Source organism: Phodopus roborovskii, unplaced genomic scaffold (genome assembly GCF_943737965.1).
Source record: "Phodopus roborovskii unplaced genomic scaffold, PHOROB, whole genome shotgun sequence".
Lineage (NCBI taxonomy): Eukaryota > Metazoa > Chordata > Mammalia > Rodentia > Cricetidae > Phodopus > Phodopus roborovskii.
The window spans coordinates 2192229-2205134 of record NW_026126623.1 but is presented as its reverse complement, the minus strand read 5'-3'; the positions used below and the strand labels follow the sequence as shown (position 1 = coordinate 2205134).

General features: G+C 40.5%; 1 pseudogene; it reads left to right on the top strand.

Annotated features, from left to right (window-relative positions):
* The first annotated feature begins 365 nt into the window (after positions 1–365).
* On the top strand, positions 366–755 carry LOC127238041 (40S ribosomal protein S12-like; annotated as a pseudogene).
* Positions 756–12906: the final 12151 nt, after the last annotated feature.

Sequence of the window (12906 nt, the reverse complement as noted above, 5' to 3'; positions counted from 1 at the left end):
TTTTCTTTTAAAAGAGTCGGTGTGGTCATGGGATCTCTTCACAGCAGTAGAATACTGACTAAAGCAGCTGTGTTGTTAGCAAGTACAAAAAGCACCCTAAGGGGAAGCAATGAGGTACTTAAAGAAAAATTTTCTGAGTTTTAAAGGGGTTGGAACATAATTGATTCCAAAGACCCCAACTGCCCCAGACAACAAACAGAACTCCAAATATACTATCATCAAGTAATGTCTGTATATGATTTTAGCATTTATGATGGATATTTATTTTATAAGACTCTTTTCGCTTTTCTCCTGCCGCTGCCAGGTTGCGCGGAGGAAGAAGCTTGGGTGTGTACAAGATTCGGCCTCACCAGTAACCCACCACCATGGCCAAGGAAGGCATTGCTGCAGGAGGTGTAATGGATGTGAATACTGCACTTCAAGAGGTGCTGAAGACCGCCCTCATCCATGATGGCCTAGCACACTACATATTCAAAGCTGCCAAAGCCTTAGACAAGCACCAAGCCCATCTCTGTGTGCTTGCATCCAATTGTGATGAGCCCATGTATGTCAAGTTGGTTGAGGCACTTTGAGCTGAACACCAGATCAACTTAATTAAGGTTGGGGACAACAAGAAACTAGGGTAGGCCTCTAAAACTGATCGAGAGGGGAAGCTATGGAAAGTGGTTGGCTGCTGTTGGGTAGTGGTTAAGGACTATGGCAAAGAATCTCAGGCACAGGATTTCATCGAAGAGTACTTCAAGTTCAGGAAATGAATAAATAAAATTTTGGCTCATTTTTCTCATTTGTTTGCTACTATAAATTGAAGTCCCTGTTTGTGCAGATGGTTGTTAGCAAATTAGAAGCATGCTTTAAAAACTCCTTGATCTTTGTTTGATGAATGACTATTACTAGGATTGGGAAGTATATAAACCTAAAGTTAGTGCGGCCATGGTATTTGATGGACAGTGTCCAAGGCATTAGAGTTTATCAGTGGAGATCTCATACAGGCTTAGTGATCTGGGAAGTCTTGGAACCATATTGGACTATATTGAATTAAATTCCAGTGAGAGAAGACACAGGTTCTCAGCCCAAAGATTGAAGATAATGTTTGACATGAAAGGGCTCAAATTGGGATAGAGTATGGGAAAGGGGGCTAGAGGAGAAAGGGATATTTGGATTAAATAGTTTAGACTGGGGTGGGTAGGATATATAAGGTCCCCTGAGGCACAAACTTAGTCATGGTTTACATCTCTAAGTGTTGAAGGGAATAATCACCCTTTCCTAGTGTCCTTGAAGCTGAATTGCAACTACTTGGAAGGGTTTAGAAACTTGCAACAGTGCTAAAGAATTCTTGAACTGCATTATTTGTCTCTTAGAAAGTGAGAGATAGTTTCATAATAATGTATCACCACATTGATCAGTGATGTTGGGTAGCCATCAGTACATGAGGTTGGCTTGGATGACAGAGTTAAAGGCTTAAAGGTTGAGGCAGGACACAGAGAGATTCACCAAGAGCACAGTTCAGCACTGGAGGTCTGTGCACAAGTGTCAGTGGTGATGTAGTAAAGCCATTGAGTAAATTTGATTTAAAATGAATGGCATAAACTATTAAAATTCTGATTGTAAGGAGTAGTCTGACAACTGATCAAAATCAAGTGAACCTAATACATTTAAAAATAGAATACTGAATGTTTGTACAAAAGAAGGGTAATATGTTCAGGATTCCCAACTTTACCATGCCAGGAGAAAGAAGAGATATAAAGGAGGGTGTATAAACAGCATGTTTCCACTCCCACCAAATTCTTCAAAATGCCAATGAGCTTCTCATTGGCAGGTCCTCACTTTCCTAGAGGAAGAAAATGGACATACAGAAGCAACAGAAGATGCATTCTGGTGCTGGGATTCACTGGGCATAATGATATCATTTGTGGTTTTGCAGTGAATGAGCTTATGCATGTGCATGGCATTATACAATTTACTTAGATGAAGGTTCATGCACAAAAAAATGTATATCTCAAAAATTGGAAAAAAATTCCTGCAGCCATATGAAGGAACTTATCATAGATATATAAAATTATCAGAAGTCATCTGTAAAGGAAAAAATATTTTGGTATGTACATAATTAGTAAAAGACTGCAACCAGTCATAAAACAGAGTCCTCAATTCTATATGATTAAAAAAACACATCTCAAAGATCAGGGGGAAATTTGATTTTTTTTTTAAATAATCAAGAGCAGCAGTTCTAAACCTGTTGTTCGTGGCACCTTTAGGTGTTACATATCAGATGTCCTTCATATCAGATATTTACAATTCAATTCATAACAGTAGTAAAATTATAGTTCTAAAGTAGCAATGAAATGTCAGAGTTATGGGTCACCACAAAATGAGGAACCATATTAAAGGGTCACAGATTTAGGAAAGTTGAAAACACTGTGCTAGAGAATGACATGTTCCTATTGGAGTTGAGATTTTTCAGGAGAAAATACATTCTTCAATAACTTCAGAAGTAGCTATTGTGCTAATTCAAAAATTAACAAGGTAAAAAGAGAAAGGGTTGCTAAAATTCCTTATAATAAAAGAAATAAATGGAAAAAGACAAATTTCAAATGAGATCAAGTTGTAATTTATTCCACTGATAAAAACTTAACTTATAGCAACATAGGCCTGTAGACAACAGAAACGCTATGGCTCCTATGGACATTCCCACCTCCTTTCACCATGTTCCCTGAGCCGTAGAGGTGGAGATAACATGTGTTATATATAAATCAATTGGGGCTGGGCTCATTTTCTGTTGCTATATTAGTTAGGACTTCTACTGTTATAATAAAACATCATAATCAAAAGCAACTTAGGAAATAAAGGGTTCATTTTTATCATAGGAAGTAGGGCAGTAAACTAGAAGCAATAATGGATGCAGAGTCCATGGAGGAGTGCTGCTCACTGGCTTGCTCTCCATGGCTTGCTCAATCTGCTTTCTCATAGCACCCAGGACCACCAATTTATGAGTGGCAACATCCACAATGGGTTGAGCCTAACAAATCAAACAGGTTTGTCCACATCCTAATCTGGTGGGGGCATTTACTCAGCTGTGGCTCTCCTCTTTCTTCTTACATGAAATTTAGGCAGCACAGTTGTTCTTTGCTTTTTAGTTTTTTTTTATTTTTTATTTTTTTTTTTTTTTTGATTTCTGTGTAGGTCCATTTCTGTAATGATGTCCATCTGTTGTAAAACAGAATGTTCTTTGATGAAGAGTAAAAGTTAAACTTATCTGCAGGGATAAGAATAGATAGTTCAGATGCACTAAGGACTTTTACTGGCTTATGAATGTGAGAGTGTTAGGTTCTTCTCTAACATAACTGGAAACATAAGAAAGTATATAGCAAAACAGGAGGACACACACAGGCTTTAAAATTTTATATTTTGTGTCTGATGGTATTTTTGATACCAGTTTATAGCAAGATAGGTGTGCCTTGAACAGATGTAGATAGACAAATGCCCTCATATGGGCCAACCCAACATTTTAAAATGACACTGGTATAAATGACACTGATGTCCAATGAAATCATAACAGTTGTGTCCTAAACATACTAACTTCAGTAAAACTAAGTGTAAACACATTAAAAAAAGAATTTGGTATTCTTATGATACCAAATTTTAAGTCAACTTAACACAAGCTATTTATCTGAAATAATGGTAACTCAATTAAGAAAATGCCTCCATAAGATCTGTCTGTAAAATATTTTCTTAATTAGTGATTGATGAGGGAGGGCCTAGCCCTTTGTGGATGGTGCCATACCTAGAATGATTGCCCTGAGTTCTTTAAGAAAGTAGGGTGAGCAAACCATGATGCCTCCATGACATCTGTATCAGCTCTTGCCTACATGTCCCCACTCTGCTTGAATTTCTGCTATAGATGCCTTTAATGATGAACTGTTACATGGAACTGTGAATGAAATAAACGCTTTCCTCCTTGAGGGTGTTTTGTCATAGCACTAATAAACCTAAGACACATCTGTTGGAAACCAGCAATCTGCTGACGCTGCCAGCTGACGATGGGTGGAACACTTATGGCAATGTCATCGCTATGTCATTCATTAAAGGGCGGCGTCAGGACTCGGTTTTCTTTTTAATGTAAGCTCGTCCCCTCTTTCTCTCTCTTCCTCTCTTCCTCTCTTTTGCTTTCTCTTCTCTCTCTCTCCTGCTTTCCGTTGGCCACCAGCTACCTCCCCCTTTCTCTCCTCTCCACCAATAAACTCCACATGGGTACACTGAATCTCATGTTTGTGTTTCATAGGCGATAATTGAAGCAAAAGAACAACATTGGTGCCATGGAACTCGGTCAGGCCCTCATCCAGGACTCGGTAGCCATCTGCTTGTGGATGGCCAGCCAGAGACACTCAGGGACCCTTATTCTGAACCAGCAGTCCACTTCCATCCACCCATTCACTGGAAATACCATCCCATACCGGCTGCAATTCAGTAAGGTACCTTTTTAAATTGTAACTCATTTCCCCAGGGTCTGGTACATTCCTCACAGGTGAATGAAATACTGCTTTCCTTGGGAGGTATATCTGATTTCAGACTGCTGAGTCCTCTGGCCTCTGATGGCCCTGGCAACGTTTTGGGGCTGACAAGCTTCAAATGATGCTCTGCCATCCTCGCTTATCCGGCATCTGGCCCTTGGCCACATTCTTGGGCTGATGAGTTCCAAGAATGATTGGCCAGTTTTCACTTCACCCATGAGAAATGAACCAGCCTAGATATCCCCTAGAAAATAAGTCAAATTGGCCACGATTACTGCCAACGAACAGATAGATGGAAGGAGTTACCATATATCCAAGCTTTTTCTACCTCTCTGCTAAACAGTCTCTTTCTTAAACTTGTCTATTTCCATTCTCTTCCTGCTATGCTAAAACTCTCCTGCCTGCCACAGCTACAACCCATCTCAGAACGGGAACCTCCCTCCACCTAAAAGTGTCCTGTTCTGCTAGGCATCTTATACTCCTGTTCAAATGTCTCACTCCCTTGTTTGTCCTCTCTGCTGCCCTTCTACTTTGTTTCTTCTCTGTGCAGATGACATTGGCTCACAGCTGGCTGGTCTGAGGCAGCATCTGCTCAAAATACTCTGAGAGTTTTTTATTTTTCCCCACAAATGATGTTTTCAGGTTTTGTGCCCTAGCACCACTCATGTTGACTGGTGCATTCGTTTCTCAGACCCATGAGGGGTCTCTTGGGTTTTATACCTTAGCATTGTCCTTAGAATGGTACATTCATTTCTCAGACCTACAGTGGTCTTTTTGGATGTTGTGCCCCTTGGTTTCCGGTTTCCTGTTAGTTTGACAAATCCTTCTGCCTCACTCATGGAGAAAAAAAAAGCCAACAAAATTATATCTCAAAACTTTATAACTTCTGCCAGTGGTTGGAAATGTGTTTATGGCAGCTGCCATGTTAACCATGTAGTCTAGCCTCACCCCACGTGGTTCTTCCCTCTGCTTCACCAGCCACCTAGGCAGAGGATCAGTCATGGCTATGTCATTCATGACAGGGCTGCATAGGGACTCAGTTTCCCTTTTAAAGTAAGTGTGCCCTTCTCTTTCTCTCCCTCTTCCTCTCTTCCTCTCTCTTGCTTTATTCCTCTCATTTGCTCTCTTCCTCTTTATCTTTTGCTTTCACTTCTCTCTCTCTCTTTCACTCTCTCTCTCTCCTGCCACCAGCTACCTCCCCTTTCTCTCCTCTCCACCAATAAACTCCACGTGGGCACTCTGAGTCTTATGTGTGTGTAGCAAACATAAGTGTAGCAAAGGAACAACAACATCTATATTCTTTGAAGATTCGAATGAGTTATTATAGAAATTACTAAAGAGGATGACATGAATTGGCTTGAAGATCAGAAGATTAAGTCTGCCAGCATTGAGAAAGATGGTAGAATGGTAAGGAGATGGCAATGGAAGTGAGAGGTAATTTAGGCCATAGGGGAGAGTCAGAAGGACTACATGTAAGTGTGAAAGACAAAGGAGACTAATATCATGTTTCCAAAGAAACTGGTCTTGCATTGGTGGATTCAATAAAATTTTGGCTAAAAACACATATTTGTACATATGGTTTTGGCTGTATTGAATATATATGGCTCCTTCTCTTATTTCATAAACAATATAGCAACTATTTATGTTGTATTTAGGTAGCTTTATGGATTACAGGTAATCCTAGAATATATGATAAAGTATGTTAATTCTATGACATTTAGCACAATATCTCTGACACATATATCTTGAATGTAGAAATGTAGAATGTAGAATGTAGAAATGTCAAGATTCTTCTAGAGAACTTGAAAACCACTTTAATGAAGCCAAAGCCTTTGGACTTTGGCCTATAGAGGTGTCCCTTTGAAGTCAGAGCATCAAGTCAACAGCATCATTTCATAAGTATGCACTCCAGGAAGAGAAATGAAGACTCATCAGGACTAAGGACCACTTATCATCACCCCCAATCAATCACTTTCCCACCTACTCCCACCTCTCAAATAGTCCTAAGTGGTATCTCAGACAGATGGATTTGGGATCTGAGCCTCTCACCACCACCTTTGGCCTCCTTGAAAACAAACTCCTCTCTTGAGAACTATTAGTTTAATGATGTGTTTGTTTAACCTGTAAATCTGTGGTTACTTTGCCTGCCTAAAAAATCTGATTGGTCTAATAAATAGAAGAATGGCCAATAGCTAGGCAGGAGAAAAAATTGGCAGAGCTGGCAGTCAAGCAGAATAAATAGGAAGAGAAATGTGGGAAGAGAGATCAGGGAATGGGAAAAGGAGGAGAAGAGGACTCCAGCCAGCCACAGCAAACCACAATGTAAGAAGTAAGAAAGGTATATGGAATAAAAATAAAAGCCCAGAGAAGAAAAGGTAGATGGGATAATTTAAGTTAAAAACTGGCAAGAAACAAGCCAAGCTATGGCCAGGCATTTATAAGAATAAGCTTTCTGTATTATTTTGGGAGCTTGGTTGCAGACCCCCCAAACAGTAACGAACCAGAAGATTAAAAGGATAATAAAACAACAAACTATATTCTTCCTCTTTTACAAAATTCATTCTAGTAATTAGCCTGGTATAGGGCAAAGTTGACTTGATTTGGTAACAAAACCTAAGATGAAAAACAACAAAGATAGTAAGAAGGGAAGGGAGCAGATGCACTTTGGGTACCACTGCTCTCTATATCTCCATTGCATCTTGTCTTTAGTTCATATTTCCCAAAGGTAGGGATCCACTTTCCAGACTCATCCCACAGATGTGTCACTTTCCTGTGTTATTGGCCTGCTGAAGAATAGGTCAAACTTTCAATCTGGGACATTGACCCTGCTTCAACTCTCTGCTCCTGGACTTTCTGGTGATGTAGGAGCTTCAGCTGAAAATCACCAGCCTAACTATGAAAAAGGCTAATCCCTTACTAAGCCATGTTAACTTCAGAGGGTCTCAGCATTAGGCTGAAATTTTGCTCTGATCACTGTCAAAAGCTTTTTAGTATGATTTCCCCACAACTCCGCACACTCCAAGTTATGTTTTGAATAGCGGTAACAGCCTTGAAGTAGGATGTGCACAGAAAAAGATGACATCCATATCTAGACAGTCTTAAAAAGTCTTCATTCCTGAGTAAATGCCATCCAGTTCTACAGGATTCGAAAGTGCCCACTCAAATAAAGAGCCAGTCCTAGCAGTGTTTCTTACCATCAAGTTTGGAGGATTCTAACACATTTTCAAGTATGTTAGAGATAAATCAATAGCCCAAGCTGCCTGCCTGTTCACCTTCAACCTGTTGACTGACTCTCAGGATTGTGTGAATACGTTTGACTTACTACCATGCCTGTGAGTTTCTAGAACTAAAATCCGAATTAATGAAAATGGATTAGCAGAACACCAAAACACCCCCCCAAACAAACTTCCATCAATTTAACTCTCAGCTTCTCTACTGCTTTTACCAAGTCTAGTGATGTAGGGACAGTCATGAATGAATATGTGGGGGACTCAGCCATCAGGAAACTTCTTTAGGTCTTGAATACCCCTCTGAGGGAGTAGTTTTGAGTATATCTGTGTCATAAATCTGAAGACAATTTCCCCTTTAGTCAAAACATGGTGCTGTGGAAGCAAGAAGTGTGAGTCACCTACTGAGAAATTAATAAACACAGGTTTCCTCTCACAGGAATGGAAAAAAAAACACAAAGGCTTAAGCTGTAATGGTTTTCTTCCCAGGGCTGCTGATCACTCAGGACAAGTCATCTGCATGACTTTGCCCAAAGTTGAGCCTTTGAAAAGATGGGGCCACACACTTCACTCCTAGAGGCCCATCCACTTCTGCTTCCCTTCACCTGCCCATACCATTAGGGAAGAAACAATGAAAGCATAATGTCAAAATCCAATTGGCCGTGTCATAACCCCTGTGTAATGTGACACAATGTAAATTCCAATTACACAGTGTGCTTTAGTTGAGAAGGCCAGGGGCATTGGGGAGAAGTCTACATAATTAGCAGTGAACGCAGTCCGGTCTAGCACAGTACAACTCGAAGGTGTCAGCATTTATGTCCATTCTGAGGACAGCCCTTCTATGTAAATAGAAAAGGATAATTACTCCTGGGTAAAAAGTGGAGCAGGCATTGTTTATTGCAGAGATGAGCAGCAGCAGAGGTGGGCTTTTGAGTGCACAAAGCCACCAAGCAGCAGGCAGTCACTTCAAAGCCAGACAGAGATTAAGTACAAAGCCCAGCCACTCAGAGACTCCCATCATCTGCTGGACTCACAGCCTCTAAATTGCAGGAGCTAATCTGTGAACACTATCCTCCTCTCTTCTTTAACATAAACAAAACAGAGGTCCTAGCAATGAGTGGCCTCATCAGCCACTTAAGAAAAGAACCAAACCCAATAACAACAAACTTTAAATCCCTTCACCAGCCCCTGAGCTACCCTGAGTGGCTACACTTTTGCCAGCAAAGGCTCCTTGAGTCCCCGGCCACTGTGTATAAGAAAGGGGGCAGCACTTTACAAACACCATCACCTAAAATGTGAGACAGATGTGAAACTGGGCAGAAACCAGGCAGCACCTGGTGTCAGCAGTAATTGCCTTGTATGATGGTTTGTTCCTTCCACCAGCCAGCTCTGGGAATCTGAGCCACACAGCCCTTGCCTAACAGGAGCTGGAGCAGGAGAAGAGTCAGACAGCCTGCATGCTGCTGGATGCAGCCAGGAGAATTTTGAACACTTTCCTAACACGCATGCTTCTTTGAAGCGAAGTCAGGATGGGCCATGCCTTTACCTTGAGCCTTCAGGGCCCAGGATATGATGGTATCCCACAATTTTGTAGAGCAAATATGCTAAAGAGAGTAAAAAAATAAGTAAATAAATAATGCAACAAATACGTTGTTCTAGTATGCTTTTAAAGAGAATTTGGAAGACATGGAATGGAAAGGGGAGGGGGTAGAAAGAATGGAAGGTGAAAGAAAGAGACAGGAAGCAGAAAAAGTGAAAAGGGAGGTGGATAAAGTTTGTACAGCAAATTTGCTCTTTTTTTGGTTTAATTATTCAGTCCCATTTTCTATAAGATGTGGTAATATCCATAAATGCCCTCCTCCCCCATTGTTATTATTTTTACACACACGCTTGGGAAATCAAGACAAACTTCCTGAGTTCAAAATTAATGATATTCTCTGGGAACACTGACCCTGGAGTGCCCTAATACTCCATTTATCTCAAGTCCTAATAAAGTATGAGAGTGGCTCTGTTTATTCAGGGTTATTTACTGGAAAATTAGCATTCAGTCAAAAATTATATTTACAGAAGCAATTATCAGATCCAAGAGGAAAACAAATGAAATGAGTTCTTTCATCCACTCTTCATGAGTGACAGATCATGGTCTGCAGTAAGCATAATGTTCATGGTAAGCCAGTCAGTTTTAGACAACTAAACGAAAGCCCAGGTTTACGTAAAAGAGTAAATTGTTCAATATAGTTTCCTGGTCATAATGGTCTACTAAGTTATATTCTGGAAATATTTTGAAATACCACACATTCTGGAAATTGAACTTTTCATCCCTTTCTAAGATATCTAGTGAAATCTAAACTAGTTTCAACTGGAGCAAGGGACAGTGGTTAAAAGATGAGGCACGTCTTCATTCTTATTTGCAGTATCTGTATGGTGTACGATCTTAAGCAAGTACCTTGACCTCCCTGAGATTCTTCATCTGTCCATTATGGACGAGAATATCAATTCTGTAAGGGTGGTAGGACCAGAGGGCACAGTGCCCTGCAAACTATCAACATACAGTTGTTTCTTGTTTCAATTAGTACACGTAGAATTTAGTAGGAAATGTGGATATTGTCTGCTTTTTTATATAGATAAATAACAAAAGATCTTGATGAAATCCATTAGCACACTCTTCTCAGCTTCAAGCTACAAATATAAAAGACAGATAGTAACTTTTATTTGCCTCAAGATAATATAAGTTCCATAAACAGACATGAGACTTACCCCACTGTGGATCTATAAGCTTGCCTGTCCCCAGGGAGAGTGTACACGTAATTTGATGCGTCTGTTACTGTTGTAATTGGGAATCAGGAAAGCTGTCCTTGTGTAGAAAGGGAGCTGAGGCTCTCTGCAATGTCAATGAGGTAGCATCAGAATGACACTTCCAGCATAATGTTGGCCAATTAGATGTTGGAAATATGTATGCACTGCTCTGAACCACCTGTCATGTCTCTGGGTTCCTAATGGGGAAGAGGAGGAGGTCACCAAAGGAAAAGCAGAAATCATGGGAAATGCGACGAGGTTGGCTGCGAACAGCAAGCTCGGGAAGCAAGTCCAAGCTAAAGTGGCTGCAGAACCATTTTACTGAGAACTGCCAGGGCTGCCTTCACTGTCCATGCTTGCAGAGGGTTTCCGGATTTCAGAAAGAATTTTCCAGATGCCCTGCTGACAGCTTAATGAAGGAATGCCACAAATCACCTCAGAGGAGGCAACCAGGAGTGCTAACCAGCCCTTCCTGTGAAGCCTCCAAGAGAGAGAGAGAGAGAGAGAGAGAGAGAGAGAGAGAGAGAAAGGAAAAAGTCTGTTTTCTTCCAATGAGGTTTTACAAAAATGAATTATGCCATTAAGTGCCAAGAAGAAAATTAGCTATGAGCTTTTAAATTTAAAATGATCCCCTTTTTAATTGTAAAACAGTGGCACTTAACTGCTATTGATCCTGCAGAGACGCATTAGGGAACAGGGTCACCATAACTGTTAATATTCAGAGCTTAGTGAAAGAGCATCAAAGGACATTTTAATGTCACAGACTTTCTCAGGGAGTTTTTAAAGAAGGTTTGGCTCAGCCAGCCTATGAATGAAAAGGACATGAGGTAGACAAACGTAGAAACAAATGTGATAGCAATTTTTTTTCTGCTAATCAAATCATAACTCAAGATTGATTTTTTGGCAAAAGTTTATGTCATATAGATTTCCAAGGCTAGTCGACATTTAAAAGTCAGAGTATACATTTCCTATAGACTAGGACGTTTTCAGATGATCATCCAATGGGGAATTTTTTTTTTTTTTTTTTTTTTTTTTTTTGTTTATTTTTGAGCACACAAGTGTAAGAGAGCTTCCCTTCTGGGGAAGCCCATTCAGCTTGTGCTAGCTTCAGCATGGAGGAATGTGAAATGTCACAGGCATTTTTATTTCTCTCTGCAAAAGTCTTTCCTGTGCTTCCGAAAATTTTTATCGGATGAGGCATAAACCGAGGTGAGTGCTCAGTTTTTTGGGGTCCTTTTTTTTCTCAAGGTAAGCGGTACATTTTTAGGACATGTTCAAAGGCAGTTTTCTTCTTTTGGTAGGATTGGGAAATGCTGAGTTTGTAGCATCATCTACTTGCAGACTTTGGAAGCCTTTAAACTTTCCATTGAGGCCAAGGGAGGCACTGGCCTCTGAAGTCCAAGCTCAGTTTCTGTGTTAGAGTCTAAGAAAGAAAACTATGAGGAGGTAGATGTGATTGTTTTGAACTAAAATTCCTGCTTTCATTTATATTTCTAACTCAAGCTGTTTGTTGTCTTTTCAAACAGAAAAAAAAAGACCCCAAAAAACTGAGCACTCACCTCGGTTTATGCCTCATCCGATAAAAATTTTCGGAAGCACAGGAAAGACTTTTGCAGAGAGAAATAAAAATGCCTGTGACATTTCACATTCCTCCATGCTGAAGCTAGCACAAGCTGAATGGGCTTCCCCAGAAGGGAAGCTCTCTGTCTGCGAGGGATTCCTATGAAAATAGTTTCATCACTGCTGCTGCCTAGTTCAAACACAGAACTTAGTCACCTACTCCAAACCACATTTCGGGATGTAACATGTTTAAGCAAATAAAATCTTATAGGAATTACAGAGCAGGGAAGAGGAGAGAGAGAGAGAGAGAGAGCAATCAAAGAAAACAAAGGGTTTAACTGAATGATTTAGGTTTTGGTTTTCAAACCAGTATTTCCTCGTGTGTAGCATTGTTATAACAGGGTGTTCTACAGAACACCTGGAGAAAATTTGAGAGCTGCAGGCATGCAGAGTATAACTGGCCCTATATTCATGTAGATGTGTATTCTCCTGGACAATGGAGTGGGGATTAAGGAAGCCCTTCCACCCAGGCTACAGAGCAGTAAAACCTGAGAAGAGAAATCAGGGTGTCCTGAGCAGAGTGGATGGATCATCTCGATAACATATGAAGAGATGAAAAGGTTAGCCAAGATCACAGCTCAGGGACTGGAACTCAGCAGATGAATCGTGGCTGCCCAAACGAAGAGATGCTCTTAGGGCATTTCAGACAGGAAGTAAGAACACATTATTTCAAAGGTATGGGACCAAGTGAAAACCAGCCTGTCTTGGGGTTCCTGTTTCTGTAATGAAGCACCAAGACCAAAGTAACTTGGGGAGGA